The following is a 17,171-nucleotide window of genomic DNA, read 5'->3' as shown; positions in this document are numbered from 1 at the left end:
TGTTGACTCCGGGCGCGCGGGGCGGGCGCCAAGTGCGCCTCTCGTCCCGTCAGCCCCGGTGCCCGCCGGGCAGCGCCTCAGCGCCCGCTGGCAGCGCCGTCCGCCCAGCCCGGAGCCTCCTCCTGGCGCGCTGCCATCGCGGGTCCGCTCGCAGCTCCGCCGCGGTGCCCTCTCGCCCTGTCAGCGCCCACTCCGCATGGCCGGGAACCGCGACCGGCCGCCGGCACGCTGTGCGCGCACACACTAGCCCCGGGCAGCGCCGCGCGGTGCGAACCACCACCCCCGCGCGCCCGCCGGCCGCCCACGGAGAGCCCAGGGCGAGCGGCCGCTACAACTTGAGAAGGTGGTTGGTACGGGCGCCGGGAGGGGGGGTGCGTGTGCGCGCGCGCTCCAGAGCGCGCGACCCCGGGGAAGGCCAGGCGGGGGGCGGGAAGAGTTTGATTGACAACTTCCGCAGGGTCCCGCCCGCCTCTCAGGGCTCCGGAGGGGGTAGGGGTGGGAAAGCATGCCAGCACCCTCAGCCAATCGCAGGGCCAAGCGGCTGAAGGCGGGCGAGGTGTGGCCTTTAGGGCAGTCGGGAGGCGCGAGGTGAAGGTTGAGGAAGGGGGCGTGGCTGTTTGACTGACCGACTTAGTCTACAACCAATCGCAAGTGAAGGCTGCGAGCGAGTGCCATCTGCGTCACAATCGCGTAATAAATTCTCCCGGGAGGGAAGAGACGTGCCCCTCCACCAGCGGGTCCGTTTGCACGCTTGCGCGCAGCTCTGGGCTATAATTACTCTCCTGACAGCTTGTGAGACGAGGGAAAAACTAGAGGGGGGTAGTTTAAAGAGCAAAATAGAGAGTCTTTCCTCTTTCCTCATCTCTATTGACCAATGAGGAACTTGGGCGACGGATGGGGAATTTGAGGGCTAAAGTGCACACGAGCTAGCGCCACGCGTTACGTCACAGGAGGCGGGGCAAGGGTTGGGCCCAGAAGCAGTATGATTGACAGGCGAAGGAGCTTCGGGTTTAAGCGAGAGAGTGAGCCTGTCCAATCAGCGTGAGGTGCTGCTCTTCCGGGCGGGCCTTAGAGCCTCGCTGGCTCTAAACCGCAAGATTGATGGTTCGCGAACAAATTTGTAGTTTAGGCACCGCGGCCCCAGAGAGCTGCTCTGCCGTAGGGTTTGAGCCCGAGAGCGGAGTTCTGCAAGTCCATGTCCTCCAAAAACAGGTTTCTCATTCCTAAGTAGCCAGTTAATTTTCACCCGGTCTTCAGCCAAAGGCCTTTAAAAGGACTCCAGCACGAGTACAGACCACAAATTTGGTGATCTGAGGTTTTGTGCATTTAATATCTTGCCGTTTACTCTTGGGAATCACTGCCTTGGAGGGACCGTCTAGCTTTTAAACTCCTTGAAAAAAGCAGCACGATCCATCTTAAGTTTTTGTCAGTGCTTCCCATGTAATCATACTTAAACCATACGTGCTCTGAACAGTCTGCCTTTGCTGTGGTCCCCAGTCTGTAGTCTTCTGCAAGGTCTTTTCCTTTCGACATAATAAAAATAATGTGTATTTAGGCAAAGCGACTTAATGCACGTGCATACAAGATTCTGTCACTGAATACAGGATCAAACTGTAGAAGTCCATGCGCTGAATACTTAAAACATTTCTTATCCAGATTGTATCGTCTTCCCCGTCTAGAAGGTTCAAACCTCAGCAGCATTTGAACATCCTTGTCTTTCTCATCCAAGTCGTGTCGAATCTACCTTCATAAAGGTTTAAAAGCAGCCCTTCCTGATAGTTTGCATAGCCAAGACCCAAAGATGGTGCAGGGCTTGCAAAGTCATTGCCGGGTCGGCCTCCCCAAAGGTTGCTTTCAGCCTATCTGCTCATTTGAAGAACCCAATGTCTACAGAATAGAGTCCAAATCGCAGCCTCCACCTGAGGCCTAGATGTCTTTCTATGTGTAAATCCTGTCAAGTGTCTACATAGTTCCTTTCGCTCCCTCCCTCTCTGCTTTTCCCTTTTTTCTTTCAGCTTGAGTGCAGAGCATTTTCCTTCCTTTTTAGATTTAAAAAATTTTTTGTCTTTTTTTGAGACAAGGTCTCACTAAGCAGTTCAGGCTGGCCTTGAGCTCACTTTGTAGCCAGGCTGGTCTGGAACCCACAGTGATTCTCCTGCCTCAGCCTCCCGACTGCTGGCATTACAGGCTGTACCACCACACCCTGCTGGCATTTTCCTTCCTGATACCACAAAGCTTCCTTGAACTTTGCTTTTTCTTTTCCAACATTTAAAACACCTTCTCTCTGAAGCTTGGTGAAATCGATTTTTTTCTGCAAAACCTAGTTCAATTTATCCTTTATGAAACTGTTCATGATAATCTGGCCAGAAAGTGTAGTCTCTTCACTGTGGGCTCTTAGGTAGTATCTCTTTCTCCCCTAAAATTTATAAAGACCAAGAGATGATGAACTCAGGTATTTAGCACATATGTGTCACCTGTTGAGCACAGGATACATATCATATAGAACAATCTGACTTCCAGCTTTCAACAGCAAAATTTCCACAGGTGTGGTTATTGGATTACCTGCCTCAGAATCCCCGGAGTGCATATTAAAATGTGGAATCCAGGCTTCACCCTGCTATGTTGAATTTGAACCTATGGAAAAGTAGCAATTAATCTATTTTTAACAAGCTTCCTAAATTAATTTTGCACATATGGAAGTTTGAAAGCATAATTTCATGGTCATCTGAATATTATTAAAATCTATGATAAATGTCTAGAAACTGGAAGTAGCACTATTTATAATAATGGTAACATATAAAATAAGAAAGGATAAGAAATAGACCAATACAGTAAAACTAAAATTTATACTGGAGTGTAATAAATAATAGGCAGTAGAAAACAGAGTCGATAGAGTAGACAGAAAATAGATACTGGAATTGGGCCTGGTGATCATGCCTATAGTCCCAGGACTATGAGGCTGCGGCAGGAAGATAGCAAGTGTGAGTCCTGCCTGGCCAACTCAGGGAGATTATGTCAAGTTAAAAAAATGGGCTGGGGACATAGCTAAGTATGATTCCTAGAGAGAGAGAGAGAGAGAGAGAGAGAGAGAGAGAGAGAGAGAGAAAAGTAGATACTGGAAATAAGTTCTTGGGAGGTTTGGTACAAGAAAACTCAGGATTTTGTCCCAAATGGCCTACTGGGGAAGAAGTGTGAGCAAAATTTTAAAGATAGAGCAGATCAAAACCTGAAGAGACAATGGCATTACAAATTTAAGTCACCTGATGTTTTAGGGGGGAACAAGTAGCCCAAGCTGCAAAAGGCATGACTTTGAATTACTGAGCAAGTATGTCCCATCACATCACTTGGCCTGGCAGCCTTACTTTCCACATTTCTATGTTGTGGGGGAGCACTCTTCACAAGGCTTATGTTGGCTTTCAATGTGAATGAAGGAAAATTCACTTGAGGAGTGAAAATCATACAGATGACAATTTTATATGTACTTGTACTTGTCAAACACTTCTTTTCTTTTTTTTGCAGTAGCAGGAATTGAACTCAGGACCGTGTACTTGCCAGACAAGTGCTTTTTCTACTGAGCTATCTCCCCGAGCCCTCAAACACTTATTTTCCTACCTTAAATAAAGTATCTGGATCTTGGAGATCTGATCCCAAGAACCATCTAGTAGAGACTTCCTGGTCAGTGCTTACTTGCGTGTGTCCCAGAAGCAGAAAGAGGGTCTTGGGGCCAGCGAGATAGCTCAGTAGACTAAAGTGCCTGCTTAGGCAAGTTTAGGCAAGTGCAGGGACCATGGTTCCATCCCAGCAGCACATGCTGTGCCAGCCCCACCCCTAGGGTGGGCTAAGCTGGCCAGAGTATGGGCGTAGTGGTTTACCCCTGTAATCACAGAGCTGGAGAGGCTGCAAACCAGGAGCATCACTATGAGTCCAAGCTGCATAGTGAGACCCTGTAACAACCAAATACATTTAAAAGGGGGGGGGTAGTCTCATTCTAAGCCCATTGTGAAGATCCTTTTTGTAGCTCTAGTTCAGAGGAAAATCAAGTCACTGGCAAAGTCCTTGGTTAGCCCTCACATGACTTGACCTCCTTAGTCCATAGCCATTTGTATGCATACTCTGTCTTTTATTCACGATGCTAAACTTACTAAGGGGAAATAATTCATGAAATCACAATATCCATAATATCAAAGTGATGGTCTTTTAATGTCTTATTGTTTTGCATTGCCTCCCAAAGCTAAGCAGCACCATACTGAGCCGCATACCCAACCCCTCTCATGGTTTTACAGAGTGTATCAGAGAGAATGTTCTACTCAGATCATTGTGAAATTCTCTAACATATATCCAAGCCAAGTTTTCACTGTCAACACTCTTTACTTAAGAGCCAGGATTGCTGCCTGGCACATTAGCAGCCTGTAATGCTAGCTGCTCAGGAGGCTGAGGCAGGAGGATCAAGGCCAGCCTGAACAACTGAGTGAGATCTTGTCTCAAAATAAAAAAATTAAACGGAGCTGGCAATGTAACTCTGTGCTGGGCCTGGGTTCAACCCCCAGTGGCACTCAAAAAACTGTCATGAATCCCACACTGTGCTCCAATCAGACATCAAACCAAGACACTATCTGCAGAATCAAATAATCTGATAGTAGCATTCTTGAAATATACAAAATTAGCATTTCTCCCTTGCATCTCTTGAAAAGTTTTGCTTCTATTACTACTTTACTATACCAAAATTTAAATCAAGGTAATATCTGATTTACCATAAACAATGTTAGTTTTGCTGCTTTATTTAAATACATTCACATTATTTAGAATCCAAAAGGAGTGATAAGGTAATAGGAAAAATCTTATTCCCACCCCTGTGTCCTGTCAGTCTCTACCCTCAACCTTTTTTTTTTTTTTTTTTTTTCCTCAGAATGCCTTCAAGGCATGACTGGCTGTCTTGTGTTGTGGGGATGGAACCAAAGCAACCGGAGCCTGACTGCTTTGTTGAAGCAGCCACTTAAAGAACTGAGCTACGGGGCAGGCCCCTCCTCTACCCTCAACCTTGATGGCAACTAATTGTATCTGTTTCTTTATAATACATATATATATATATAATTATTCAGGTTTAAAAATTCACATTTTTAAGCAGCAGGACTTATAGCAGTGGTGGTGAATGTATGGCACGCATGCCAAGGGGCTGTCTATATCACTGAAAGCTCTAAATGATTCACCATCACTCACTTATAGGTATTTAATCTGAAGAAATCTGAAAGCCACTACTCTAGACTCTACTACACCTTTGCACAACCCATAGAGGCTTATTTACATTCATTCATTCATGTATAACTGCGTGTGATGCACCAACAAAGTATGAAAGTTGGACATCATCTTCATAGTTGATCAGCACAGGCAGGGTCAGTTTTGTACCCAGCCTCAAGATGAACCAACTCGGTCATTCTCCAGGCTTAAGTCAATCCAAATCCGAAAATTGTTTAAAGCAATAATTATAACCTCCAGGAGGAGATGTCCTGACTAATTGTCATGTTTGTTTTCATGTTCAACGAAATGTCCTGACTAATAACATACCGTGTAAAATTTGCTTTTTCTGAACTAAACTCAGCACTTTGCTAGTTTTCAGGGACAAATTCCACGTTGTCTGTCTGGCTAGTTTGCTGCCATTTTTTCCCTTTTATTGTTAAGTTTATCATCTGGTCTCAGTTTGTTATGCATTATTGTCTGCGTTACTATGCTGGGTCCACCAGGTCAGTGATAATCTGCTTTATTATTTTGAATGAGGAGTACATAGGACTTGCAGATGGGGTTAATGCAGCCTGTCAGCACAGCAGGGCTATCGCTGATCCCCTAAGACATGGCGATGTGCTTACACTTCTGATTATTGCCCAGCTCCTTCTCCACGCCTGTGAAGTATTTTGCCCCATCCAAATACGTATAATCATTATTGTCAGCTAACCTGTGGTGTACTAGATCCTTATCCTATGTAGACATGGAGCCGCAGTATAGTTTGAAGACTCAGCTCCTGCCATACACCTTTGCGTCTATAGAGAGGAACTACAAAGCCTGAGGTTGGCGTGAGGTCCTACACTTTAATTCAACCCAACAAACATTTTTGAAGAGCCTTCCTTGTATCTGGCAAGTGACACCCCAAGAACGAAGAGATAAAAAATGTATTGATCTTCTTTTTAACCTGTGGGAAGGGACAACATAAAGAAGTGAACACACACATCATAATAATTCTTTATGATGATAGGAGAAAGGGTCTCATTTAGTTTGGAAAATGTCAGAGAAAATGTATCAGAAAAAGTGGCTATCATCAAGAAATACAATAAAAAATCTTCGTGAGGCTGTGGAGACAAAGGAATTCTTCTACATTGCTGCTGGGAGTATAAAATAGTACTACTATGAAAATCAGTGTGGAGATTCCACAGAAATACTGAAACTAGAAATTTCATTTGACCTGGCTATTCCTCCTGTAGGTATCCTCCCCAAAGAGTTAAAGACATACTAGTTACACATACACACCCATGTTTACAATTCATAATAGCTAACTCTTGGTCTAGCTGCCCATCGGCAGATGAATGGATAAAGAGAATGTGATATTTATGCCCAATCAAATATCACATTTGATGCTTATGCCCAGTGGAGTGACATGAAGAAAGATGAACTAGAATCCTTTGTAGGGAATGGACGTACCTTGACACCATAATGTTAAGTGAAATCCATCAGCTACATGAGCTTACGTATCACACAGTGTCTCTTATATGTGAACCCTGAAGTGTCAAGAGAGAGCAAAACAAGAGATAGATCATAGGAAGTAGGGAGAGGGATCTTTCTCAAAGAAGAGAATCAAGAGACAGAGGAAAAGAGAGGGAGGGGCAGGACAGAGGGTGAAAAGTAGACTGAGACGTGTTATATACATGTGTCGACTTCACACGGGGAATGTGAACACTATGTCCTACAAACATGTACTAGGAAACAACCGCAAAAATATGAAAAAAATAAATTGCCCATGCTGAGTTTGAATTTTTAATCCTCTTGCCTCAGTTCCATGAAGTGCTGGGATTATAGCTGTTCGCCACTACATCCAGCTTCAATTTTTTTTTAAAAAGCTGGGAGTGTGCCTCCAAGTTAGCATGCTCACTGAGCATGCATAAAACTCTGGGTGCAACCCAGAGAGGAAAATAAAAGCTCCACTCTGGAGACAGAGCAGGGAATATGCACCAGCGGCTGCGCCACACAATGGCACACAGACATCAAGAGCAGCTCAAAGGATCCGCTCATCCTTGAGTTTAGGTGATCATCTCATCCTTGCTTGCTAGGGACTGTCCCAATTATAACCCTAAAAGCCCCCCATTCCAGGAGCCTGCTCAGTCCTGGGAAAACCAGGATGGCTGGCTACTGATGGACAAAGCAAACGCCACCACTTCTGTATGGAAGGTCGATTATGAGCAGGGCCTAGAGATAAACACTGTGGTCTTGGGGAACAAAAGTTCAAGAGGAAGAGATGTGGTGTGTAGTCAGGAATCCATAACTTGTCTCTCAGGGTAGCATCCGATGAGCGCCAAGATGATGCGCTCTAAAGAAGCCTTGTGCGGTCCTTATGTGAGATGGAGGAGGGGCAGTTTAAGCTGGACCTCAGGACCAAGTGCAATCGCACAAGTAGAGGAAGAGCAGAGAGGTAAGGGAAGGTATCTGCTTGCTGCACATCGCTCAGCTCTGAGGATCCCGCTTACCATGTCCCCACCCTGCCCATTACAGCACTGTCTATGGGGACGCAACAGGAGAAACAATGGGAAGGTGTGGAAGTGCAGCACTGAGCAGAAAGGGAAGGTTAGAAGAGGTGCTGATTGAGCCCGGGGTGGTGCACTCACTCTGCGAGGCTGAGGCAGGAAAATCCAAGTGTCTTCTCAGCTTGGGCAACTCAGAGACATGGCGAGACTCTGTCTCAAAATAAAAAATATTTTTAAAGGGGGGAGGACTGAGAAATGTAGTTCAATTAAAAGACCCTGTTTGATGTCCCCACCCTGCAAACGGGTGTTGACTGCAGAAAGTAGTTTCTAGAGAAAGCAGTGGGGGTGAGAGTTGAAAAACGTACATTTGTTTACTCAACAGACACTCAGCGCTTATTGTTGGCTATTTTCTGGTCAAGGATTAAGTATACGAAGAAGGAAAAATGCAGTTACCTCTCTGAGGGAGTCTGTAAGGCGAAGCAAACACAAACACAACAAACACACCGTAGCGAATGCCAAATACTAAGTGCTGAGCCAGACAGCGGGACAGAGGAGGAAGGGGAGGCCTCATCCCACAGTGGGGAGCAGGAGGGCTCTGCATCTGAGCACTGAGGAACCAGCAGCCCTCCAGGGCACAAAGAAAAGGGAACTCATCCATGCACTGGGGACAGAGCCTAGAGAGTGGAGCTCAGGTCAGGAACCCAAGGGAGGGAGTCTGAGCTTCCCATCACAGGAGCTGCGCCTGTGGAAGGCCAGGGCGGGAAGCTGGCCTGGTGTGCAGCTGTGGGACTTCTCTTCAAGGCAGTGGGTTCACACAGAAGGGCTTATCTGCCCAAGAGTGATCTAGTTTGTATTGTAGGACCCTGTTGTCTGTGTGGAGGATGAAGTGATTACAGAGGCTGAGGCCAGAGGACCAGGATGGCAGGCATAATGAGCCAGGGGAGAGGCATCCTCAAGGGGGTACAGTGTCGGACGGAGCTATGACAGATAAATAGAATGACTTGGTGGGTGACTGGGTGTGCACAGGGTTCAGGAGACAGGATGGCTCCATGGTATCCAGGTGGACAGCAGTGTCACTTAGACAACAGAAGAAGAGGTGGACATGGTCCGTTGGACACTACCTTTGTGAGATGTACATTAAGCGGTTGGCTCATGCAGTCAGGCAGGAAAGAGATCAGACAAAGGGTGACAGTCAGGATACAGAGAAGAAATGGAGCTCCTGGAAGACTCGCTCTGCTGGATGAGTGTGTAGAAGGAGGTGGAAAGACAGTGAGCCTCTGCCCCCTCCCCAGATGCCCGTGTGTGTGGAAGCAGCAGTGTCCACAAGCCCTGAGGAGAGGGCAGACACTGACACGTGTATGAAAGAAAGATGCAGTGTCGAAAGAAAGTCGTGGTTTGAGAACGCTGGGTGGGGAAATGGAAAGCAGCTGGCTGAGAGGATTCCGTGTGCAGGTGCTGAGGGTTTGCAACAGGAGCGACTCAGCTGCGCGGTCAGTGTGTTCAGCCGGCCCACAGAACTTCTTTTTCTTTTGCACTGAGGATTGAGCCTGGAGCCTTCATACTGAGCTACACCCCTGGCCCTTTTTCTTTTTTATCTCGAGACAGCCTGCTGTTAAGTCATTAGGTCGCTCAGGGACGGCTCACACTTTCAATCTTCCTGTGTCAGCTTCCCAGAGTGCTGGGTGACAAGCATGTGCCACCACACCTGGCTTCCCATAGAGATTTGAGGGAAACACTCTACATCCTCAGCTCCTTGAGGGAGATGAGAATCTCGAATCTGAGAAATAAGAAATAAGAATCTGCAAAGGCAGGATGAGTACTTCAGGGAGAAGAATTTCCTAACCCTGCTCCATCTCTTATTCCTTGGTGAGGAGGAGCATAGGGGAAGCCTGGTCTTCAGAATAGATGTGAGGAGACACTGCAGAAGAAACGCTAGGGCACTGTGATTAAAGATAAGGTCGGAGAGGCCGGGGGGAGATGGCTCAGTAGAATAAGTGTTTCGCTGGCAAGCGCAAGGGTCTGAGTTCAATCCCCGGTTCCGGAAAAAAAAAATTAATTAATTAAAAAAATAAATAAACATAAGGTCGGAGATGGCTTTGGAAATGATGCCAAGGGTTTGAACTGGGTGACCAAATGCGTTGGAAGGCTTGAACAAAAAGCCTAAAAGGGGAGCCAGTTTTCTTTTGTGGGAGGTGGAAGAGAGGGGTGTCAGAGGAAGGAAGAAAAAGGCAAGAGAAGAGGAATGCAAGGTTATACATGTTGAGTTCCTGGAGTATTTAAGGTCATGAAAGCTGCAGAGCTGAATCTTTATTTTTAAAAAGGGGTGATGACATGTTGTATATTAATTTGGGGGAAGATGAGACTGGGCTGACAGCCTGGAGTAGGCCAGAGCAGAGAAGGAAACTGTACAAGCAACACAAACTTCGTTTTCTTCTTTAAGGAAAATAAAAAAATCAAGTCAGAAACAAATGTGTGGACGCTGTGATTCTCAGCATTTTATCATGCCTAGTAGTCAGGAGGGCCACAGAGGAGAAAACCCAGAGCCTAGGACACCTCTTAGTACCCGCTGTGGCAGTGCCAAAGCCCAGGGACAAGGCAGCCAGCCCTCACTCTGCACAAACCAGGCCGGGTGACCTCCCCGGATATGCCATACGTACACCCATGAACAGATTTACACACACACATACACACACACACACACACACACACACACGCTCACCTACCTTGTGTTCCTAATTTCTAACCACCATGCAAACCATTGTTTTGTGATCCTCTTACCGAGGAAGCAAAATTCCTGCTTTCCCAGTTTCTTCTCAGTTTATCTCATCTTGATCTCAGTAGCTAAGTCCCACTCCCACAGCTTTGTGTAAGATGCAGTTCAATTCCTTTCACAAGCTGGACTCTGTATTTTGACAAGAATTATGTGAGTGTTGGTTTTGTTGAAGAGAGAAAGGACTATATCAGTTTAGTGAACTAACCCAGCGCTGCCTCCTCACAGGTTGTGGGAGGAGTTTAAGAAGCAAAGATGAGAGAAAGACAGTTTAGGCGCTCTTGCAGTTTAGTTTCGTGGGTGAAAAAGCCAAATGCACAGGCAGTCACAGAATACTTCCAGAAGATATGCGCCAGAGACACAGATGGGGTTAAGGGACGAAAATTAATATTCTGATTTCGAAAGAAAGAACAAGTCACAGGGAAGAGCTGGAAATTGAAAGCTGACTCCGAAGAATGCATAAACTCTCACTGGGCAGGTTTGTAGAGGAAAGAGACAGGACAGGAGGACAGAACAAGGTCACCACAACAGGAATGTGTGGAGCCATTTGAAGAGCAGCAAAAAGAAAAAGCGTTCAGTTTGGCTGGATGTAGGAGAGTGTAGGAGATAAAGCTAAGAACGTAGGCTGGGGTCTATGATGAAAGACTTTGAATGCCCAGGTGAGGCTTCGGGTGCTGGGGAGCTATGGAGGGTTTTAGAAGAGGGTAGTCCTTGGTCAGACCTGGCTGTAAGAGTTCAATCCTGCAGTTGCTAGCTGGGAGGGGCGACAGGCAGGGAGAGGTCTTAGACATGCGGGCTTTAACCTTGCTACTGACTCTCCAGGTGACAGTGCACATTAAAACCTGGAGGAGGGTCTGGTATTCAGGAGCAAACTATAGCTAAAGTCCTTATGGCCTTAGTTTCTTCACCTATAAAACAGGGACTTTGAGGAGCCTGTGCGGAATCGGGGCAAATGCTTTACACCCGTCACAGAACAGGCACATGACAGTTAAGCAAGGGTGGCCACATCAGAGCTGGTGGAACCACTGGAGTCCTTCTATGTCGCCCTTTTGTTCTCTCCAGAATTCAGCCGTGAGTTCAGGAAACCAAAACAAATGGCAAACCTTTACTGTAGCCAGAATCATCCTTCCCTGGAGACTACCACAGCCGTATATTGAGGCAAGCGGTTAAGTGACTCCCGTTCCCCTAAGATAACCTCTCTCCTGGGAGCGTCTTTAGTCCTGGTAATTAGAGCTCTTTTCAATGTCTCTTTGTTTTGCTCTCTGTGTCCAGACACAGCAGCTCAGAAAAGCAACAACCCTGGATGGAAGCATGAATGGAGCCACAAACGTGTAAAATGCTATTTACTGCTTGCTTAGGGTTATATGGAGAGTCTAAATGTGTGTACAGGCACATACACATAAAATTTTATATGTCTATGTCCCTAAACAACACAGAGAGACAGGGTGGATGGGGGAGTGGACAGAGAGAGAAAATTAAAAATATGAATTTCAGAACCTTGTAACTTTCTAGGAGAAGGCTAGGAAGATAAATACAGACAGGAGACATACCTTGAGGACTCCAACTATATCTGTAATGCTTAATTTTTTTTAAAAAAGTTGGATATTGGATGGGAAGATGTTTATTATGTTCTCATCTACACAGTTTGTGTGTAGAAAATAATATGGTTCTATGTTACGTTTTGTGTGTAGTTGTCCCTGCAAAGCCTCATGCCGTCACAGTCATTAGGGTGTGGTTCTAGACTTTTCGATTAATTCAGGATCCAAGGCTGGGATTGTGGGTCTGAGGACTGCTGGGATTATGGGTGTGCGGGCCACACCCACCCTGGGGCAGGTAGCCTGGAGGCAATAGAAGAAAAGGAGACAGGCTTGCCTCGCCACTACTGCCACCGCTGCCACCACTCCTCGCTTCTGCGTTTGCTCCTTGCTGTTTTCTGCCGCCATGAACTGCTGTCCTCTGCATGTGGCACTCTGTCTTGGAGGCAGCTGAGTACGGGCTGGAACCTCCACAACCTGTGAGCTAAATAGCCCTTTCTTTCCTTACATTTAGGTGTTGGGTATTTTGTCACAGCAACAAGAGAAAAATAACTGAGACATCCTATATCTATGTATTTTTAAATTTTAAAATGAAGAGAGTAAGGTGTTTACTTTTTTTTTTTTTTTTTTTTTCAATGTATTTGGTTGTTATAGGGTCTCACTATGCAGCTCAGACTGATAGTGATCTTCCTGTTTTTAGCCTCCCCAGAGCTGGGATTATAGGCCTGGACTCTGACCAGCTTAACCAGCCCTGGGGGCAGGGCTGGTGCAGCATGTGGTACCCGAGATCGAATGGGGTCCCTGTGCTTGCCTAAGCTTGTCCAAGCAGGCACTTCAGTCTGCTGAGCTATCTCATCAGCCCAGGTCTTTATTTTAGAAATAGTGCTGGGGATGATATAGGAGATAGCTCAGCAAAACAGTGCCTGTCTGGCAAGTGTAAGGTCCTGAGTTCAATTCCTGGTACCAAAAAAACAAAACCAAAACTGCAGGATGTAGTGGCACACACCTGTAATTCTAGCACTTGGGAGGCTGAGGCAAGAGGATTATTGTGATTTGAGACCAGCCTGGGTTACAAAATGAGCTCAAGGCCAGCCTGAACTGCATAGTGAGACCCTGTCTCAAAAGAGACAAAGAAAGAAAGAAAGAAAGAAAGAAAGAAAGAAAGAAAGAAAGAAAGAAAGAAAGAAAGAGCAAGCTTGAGGCGATATTTGGGCTTTTACCAAAAGGGAAACCAGCTATGGGGAGAATCCTTTGCTGCCTGTTTGATCCAGCCAGTAGACAGACTGCCAACCCCCAAGCCCTAAATAGGAATCCCCAAAAAGAGCTGGAGCACTTGCCGAGAGGGTACCCACCACAGAAAAAGCGACAGTGAAGTAACACCAGCAGAGAAAACGCTAGAGGAACAGCTGGGTTGCTACAACAAAAAGCAAAGGAAATGCAATCGCTTAGGTTCCTGGGGTGAAGGAAGCATGCTTGATGAAGTACTGGCCTGTGAGTGGCAGCAGGAAAGAAAGTAGGTGGAGAAGGCAGCGTGACTTGCCCAGAGAGTTATCTGTATTGACTTCAGCAAAAACAAAGTTAGAAGCACAAAAAAGAGCAATTTCTGTGAAGAAACTTCTGCTTCCAGACATGAGCTTTTACTGGGATTGAACTTGCCCTCTCACCAGTAAACAACTAGGACACTGGGCAAAATGTGGGATCCAGTTGCTTTCTTTAGACAACACAAAGTGCCGGGTGGGATCCCTCAATGAAGGGAAAACCAGTGAAGTGATCCTTACTGTATTCCCAGCTCTGCCTGGGGGTGGGCATGGTGGTCTTGCTGAGATGAGGAGGAAAGTGTCGGAGTTTGGGGAGACTGAGGTAGCTGGAATTTATGAAACCGGCAGAGAAAGTGCTCTGGAAATTCTGAGCTCTTTGAGTCTTTTTTTTTTTTTAACATGAAAATTTATTGTTAATATCTTTTCATCATCAAAATTTCTGATCTCAGTCTTTGCTTCTTGCCTTTGTAGAGAGCCAAAAGGGAGACACTGGCTACTTTAACAAACTTAAAATGGCCTTCAGAAATGTCACCAGCAGCATGACATTTGTGACCAAATCTAGCAACCAGAACTTCATCATTTTCCTCCATAAAGTTCAAGTACCCATTATCAGAGATAAAAACTGTGACTTTCACACTGTTCTTAATCAGCTTTACTCTCACACACTTCCAAATGGTAGAGACCAACATCAAAGCATAAATTATTAGACATCCAAAGAAGAAAAAAAATGTAGTCTATTATTTTTTAAAATATTTAATTTAATTTATTTATTTGGTACAGGGTCTCCTATGTAGCTTGGACTTGCAGTGATCCTCCTGTCTCAGCCTCCCCAGCATTGGGATTACAGGCATGCTCCACCACACCCAGTTTTGAACCCAGGTCCTTGTGCTTGCCAGGCAGGCTCTTAGACTGCTGAGCTATCTCCCCAGTCCCCAAAATGTAGTTTATAAATAAAACAAAAACAGTTAATACAAACAGAGCAGAAATAACACAGAGCATGTTCCTGAGTGGCAAGGACATAACAATACTAGTATAAATATGCTCAAGGGTGTAATGAAAGCCATAAAAGTAGAAGAATAAAATAGAAGCTCTAAAAAAGAAACAAATGGAACTTTAGGAGCTCAAAAGTACCATATATGAAATGAAAGATTCACTAAGTAGACAATGAAGAGGAAAAGACCAGTGGACTTGGAAATACAGCAGCAGAAACTAGCCAAGCTACAGAAAGGAATACCAAAAATAAAGTATTAACACATCTACAGTGATCCATGAGAATATACTAATTAACACAATCTGGCTGGAATCCTTAAGGATGGTAGAGAAAGCAGAAGAAATATTTGAAGGAATAATGACATTTTCCAAACTTGACAAAGTCTACAATCACATGAATTGAAAAAATCCAACCAACCTTAAATTGGATAAAGATCAGTTGAGACAGAATGAGACAGAAAGTACATGCTGGAGGATGGGGGGCATGACTCAGTGGTTGGGTGCTTGCCTAGAATGGCTTTGATCCCCCGCTTGCCAAGACCCTGGATTTCATCCCCACACCACACACAAAAAGTGCATTCAGAATTCTCTCAATAAGGGAGTGATTTTATGAATGGCACTAGTCCAGTAAGGAAAGGGAAACTTCTGCAAAATGCAGAGAACTATACAACTTACAATATGGAGAAGTCGAAACCAGCCTGCGAGGCACAACACAGAATAAGAGGTGGCCCCTCTAGAGGAGCCAAATACTGGAAGGTGCCAACAAGTCACAGAGTAAGAAAGCAACTCATGGGAATAAAGGAGTGTGGTGTGGCACCCCTCCCCAACCCCAACCCCATCCTGTTTTCACCCTTTCCTTTTGGTCCCCTTGTTCCCATGCCACAGTTTGGACAGCACACATCTCAGAACTGAACTCAAAGCTCCATCTTTTCTCTGTGCCACCTATCCTACAAGTCATTGCTGGCCTCGTGGCCTCTCTTATGAGAAAGTCACATCCATCCTCTGCCCTTATCTCCGCTTTCAATGAGCCCAGATATCTGTGTGTCTCAAAGCCACAGCTGTTGGAAGTGGTTGATGTTCCTTTGCTTCCAAGTGGATCCGAGTCTGTTCTCTCAGCCTGTTTCTTGCTAGTATCCTAGTTGTTGAAGACTGATGTTGGCTCTCTTAAGCCCAGCCTGGGGACGTTGAACCCAGGAGGCCACAAAAATGTCTCCTTACAGTCCGACGTTCTTGCTTGAGAAGCATTGAAGTGTTGAGGGAGGCATACTGGATTGGGAATCAGATTTGAATCTTAATACTGATTCTATTAAAAAGAGACAGGGGCTAGGGAGATAGCTAAGTGGAATAAGCACTTGCCTGGCAAGTGCAAGGGCCTGAGTTCAATCCCTGGTTCTGCAAAAAAAGAAAAAAAAGAGAGAGACAGCCTAAGGCTCTGTGGTCTAATATTGAGCAAGAAAGCCAGCTATTGAGCATGTAAAATGTAGCTGAAGTGACTGAATAATGAAATTTTAAATCATATTTAATTTTAATTAACTTTAACTTTAACATTCAGAACACTAAATCATTTTTGACTAAACATATTATGGAAAATACTTTTTTATTGTACAGCATGTGTTGAGTGACTGCATGGTTTCTAGTATATACATAAACACATTTCTGATTTAGTTAGCATTCGTGGATTAATTGGTTTGACTGATGTATCTTGCCAATGTAACATTTTAATGTGTTTATTTGAATATGGAATTCAGATGATACAAGTTAGTGTTATCTGTGTAAGCCAAAAATTGGTAATAGAATTTAAGTACTTATTTTAATTTTAGGTAGTATTTAAAAATATGTTCCTAATTTAAAACAATAAGTATGCAAAAGTTTTGGCACTTAAGATAAAAGAAGTGAGTAGTGATACCGGAGTTAATAAATACCATCATTAGCATACTAAATAATAGAAACCAAAGAAGGCAAATCCTAAACACAAAACCAACAGGCCTATGTTTGAAAGTGCTCTTCAAACTTCATGTTGAAGTTTCATTGTCACTGTGATGGTACTGGAGGTAGGACCTTTACATTTGCTGGGCGAATGGATGAGTTATCCCAGAGTATCTTTGTTATAAAAGCAATCTCTCCAAGTGCAACTTCTCTTCTCTTCTCTTCTCTTCTCTTCTCTTCTCTTCTCTTCTCTTCTCTTCTCTTCTTCTTTTCTTTCTGTATCCAGGAAGAAGAATCAGATAGGAGCCATCAGGGTATTGTAATTTCTGATTACACAAACATGTTAACCAAATATTTTGGGAACTCTAGTGATTGCGTTCTGGTCTGCCTGCCTGAAGGAGGAATAGGTAAGAACCACTGCGCCTGACCATGTGAGTGTTCCCTTGTTCCCCTTTCTCTTTGTCATTGTAAATGTGGGTGCCGTGCTCTCAGACGTTGCCACTATCCAAACTGTGAGAAATACATTTCTTTCTTTTTTTTCTTTTTAAAAATTTAAAATGTTTATTTGTACATATTTTCATTAAATAATGTTTTCATTCATTATGGGGATTGGTATATGTTCATAAAACATCTTATTTCTTTTTTCCATAATTTTATTGATAAACAAATAGCAATGAGACAGTTTCAA

The 17,171-nt window shown here is 44.8% G+C and overlaps 1 non-coding gene across 1 annotated transcript; it reads right to left on the bottom strand.

Moving 5' to 3' along the window:
* Nucleotides 1–16,777: 16,777 nt before the first annotated feature.
* Nucleotides 16,778–16,913, bottom strand: LOC111815529. Its single transcript, XR_002820212.1, has one exon. It is a non-coding gene; the product is annotated as a U8 small nucleolar RNA (small nucleolar RNA).
* Nucleotides 16,914–17,171: the final 258 nt, after the last annotated feature.

This window comes from Octodon degus, unplaced genomic scaffold, assembly GCF_000260255.1.
Source record: "Octodon degus isolate 3935 unplaced genomic scaffold, OctDeg1.0 scaffold00017, whole genome shotgun sequence".
NCBI classification, from domain to species: Eukaryota; Metazoa; Chordata; class Mammalia; order Rodentia; family Octodontidae; genus Octodon; species Octodon degus.
This window is presented reverse-complemented; position numbering and strand designations above follow the sequence as displayed.